General features: G+C 35.8%; 1 protein-coding gene across 1 annotated transcript in view; it reads right to left on the reverse strand.

Annotated features, from left to right (window-relative positions):
- The window catches only part of LOC103192141 (disintegrin and metalloproteinase domain-containing protein 2-like), a 147,235-nt gene that overhangs the window by 118,086 nt on the left and 26,032 nt on the right, over positions 1-3,117 (reverse strand). The gene's annotated exons all lie outside the window — the stretch shown is intronic.

Raw genomic sequence — 3,117 nt, forward strand, 5'->3', positions numbered from 1 at the left:
AAAAAAAAAAAAAAAAACTCATCAAACCGAACAATGAAGAATGATGCATTTCACTATATAAATATTACTACAAAATTAAATGAAATAATGTATATCAAATTTAATGTCATTAATTATTTTTTGTTGATATGGATAAAGTTATAAAATTAGTTGTGTATTACTTGTGCAAACTGATCACTAATAATGGCCATCAAGTTTCCCATTGTTTGAGAATGATATTGTGAAATTTGAAAGTGGACATATGTCAAACTAGAATATGCCCTGTAGTTTCAAACGTGAATTGAAATTATCAGCATTGTTCATGATGTATACCACACAAACATGCACATACATACATATCCATATATATAATCCTAGATCTATCTGCTGAGAAGTGCTAGCACCAAAGTTATGATTATTCTTAGCCACAGCCAAACACGCTAAGGGTATGCATCACTGTGCCTACAGGCTTGGAACCATAGTTGCAGGGGACATCAAGCTCAACTGGCATAACATACTACACAAAAACATTGTTCCATATCCCTTTGGTGAGTAGTGACTGGGGTCTTAAAAACTTGCAAGCAGCTATCTAAGATGCAACAACAATCAGTCTTTCCTCATCCGGAGCAAAGAAGAATGAAGAAAATCAGAGATTCATAGAAACAATTAGTCCAAGGGACTAGAGGACTGACCATGGGAATCTCTGCCTACACGACTGTGAGACCAGAAGAACTAGATGGTGCCTGTCAACTACTCAGAAAGGGATCAAAATAGTAGATCATGGATAGAGTGGGAGAAAAATGTGGAACAAATCTCAAAATAATAATAATAAAAAAAAGACCAGGCTTACTGGTCTGACAGGAACTGGTGAAACCCCCAACACTATGGCCCTTAGCCACCCTTTGGGCCTGGACTTGAACTCACTCCCATGGCTTCCAACCAAACAACAGATAGGACTACAATTATACCACGTAGTTACACTCTTTAGAACAATCAACCATGGGAGAGCAAAGAAGCAGCATTAGCACAGGCAGAAATCTCAGAAGGTAGGAATACACAGGAAAGAAGGACATAATCACAGGGAGGAAGTGGGAAGAGAGCTATTACTTTATGGGGATTGTTGTCAATGTAATGAGACAAAATGTATATAAAGTGTTGAACAGAAAATGAAATTGCTCTGTAAACTTTCACCCAAGTCACAATAAAAAGTTTTAAAAAAAATCTCATGAAAAAATCATGCTTAATTGTGAAATATTGAAAGTTTTGTTCCTGAGTGTATGAAAAAGTCAATGATGCCTTCAATGACAACCTCTATTTAACACTATACTTGAGGTCCTAAGCAGTAAAATGAAGAAAGAAAAAAAAGTTAAGAACTGAAAAACAAGAAATAATCCCAACATTATTCTTGGAGAGCATAATTGTGTACTTAGAAAATTTCTAAGCATATAGAGATACACAATTTAGAATTTAGGATAAGAAGATTGAGCAAGGTTACTGGTTTTATCAATGTATAAAATAATTTAACAATGTATAAAAATCAATTATGTGTCTCTATACCAACAACACCAATATAGGTATTCAAATTTAAAAAGCAATGCCATTAAAAGTGGCTGTGTGTGTGTGGATAGAGAAACAGAAACAGAGACAGAAACACATCTGTTAGTATCACTCATGTGGATGGCTAATATCTACATAAAGAGGAGACTGTTATATGAGTTCTGCCGTAATACTAAGGGACCTGGAGATACATACTCTTCTTGATTTTGTTTTCAGAGATAAATAAAATATGGTGAATGAAATAATAGCACAGTTTTGAGCTATGTTCCTGCAACTTTAGAGTGTTTCATGAACTTTAGAAAGTAATATTTTCTTAAGGTATGGGCATCTCTGAAGGCAGGACTCTTGCTGAAGCAGCCTACACTGTTAGAGTGAGAAGTTCTCTGCTGAAGTGTGCTGGATTAAGAAGAGAAATAATGCTCATCACTGTTGCATTATTGTTAGGTACCATGATGATTCACTCAGGTGACACAGTAGAACTGCCACATAGGATTTTCTTGGCTGCAATCATTAGAAAATAAGATGGCCAGGTCTTTTTTCCTGCAGGTGGGTTTGAACCATCACCCTTTCATTTAGCAGCCCAGCTCCTTGACAATTGTGCCTCCAGGGCTCCTTGGGGATTCTGACTCATAGCAACCCCGTTTGGTTTCCAAGGCAGTAAATCTTTAGGGAAGTAGATTGTCCAGTCTTCCTTACACAAAGGGGCTGGTGGGTTTGAACCTCCAGTCTTCTGGTTAGCAGTCAAATGCCTTAGGCCCCACACCACGAGAGCTCCTGGGGATATACTAGATCAAAATATTTCTGTAGTGCCTATTTTATCTTTTCTGTCCTCATCTGTTAAAACTCCCAGAGAAGCTATATCCACGGGTGAGCAGTTCATACTGTGGTACATTTCTAATTTTTCAAGTGGAAAGAGTGAAATATATAATTCCTCTCCCCAGTTTAAGTCTCTCAAAAAATCAGGCTGGAATATAGTGGGGAAGAAAAGTAGTTATAAACTGGCTATGAAATTTGAGTTTTAAACAATAATGGACTGAATTTTAATAGTTCATAATGGCTCAAAAGTAATGGGATTTAATTACCACGAAAATATATATATATTTTTTTAAAAAAGCATGTTTGAAAATAGTAACTAGGGGAAAAATAAGCACTATGTTGTTGTTGTTGTTGGGTGCCATCGAGTCATCTCCGACTCATAGCGACCCTGTGTACAGCAGAATGAAACATTGCCCAGTCCTGAGCCAGCTCCACAATCCCTGTTATACTTGAGCCCATTGTTGTAGCCACTGTAAGCACTATGTGGTTATTGTTTACCAAATTGAAACTGAGAAATAAGTATTTTGAAAAAATATCTTAAACTACATTAAGAATATAGCAAACAGATTAATAATACACTAGTTTATCCACAGATATTAAGAGTCAATATAAGTAATTTTCTGTTATGTATTCACTTTACCCAAAGATGTAAGAACTATATTCACAAAATGCATGTTGCTTTTCCAAATATTTAAACAATAACAGTTGCTTTTCCAAATATTTAAACCTGGACAAAACAGACATGGAGAAAGGATAAAACATCAA

The sequence above is a fragment of the Orycteropus afer genome, unplaced genomic scaffold, assembly GCF_000298275.1.
Source record: "Orycteropus afer afer isolate SDZICR_OR568_19922 unplaced genomic scaffold, OryAfe1.0 scaffold00024, whole genome shotgun sequence".
Lineage (NCBI taxonomy): Eukaryota > Metazoa > Chordata > Mammalia > Tubulidentata > Orycteropodidae > Orycteropus > Orycteropus afer.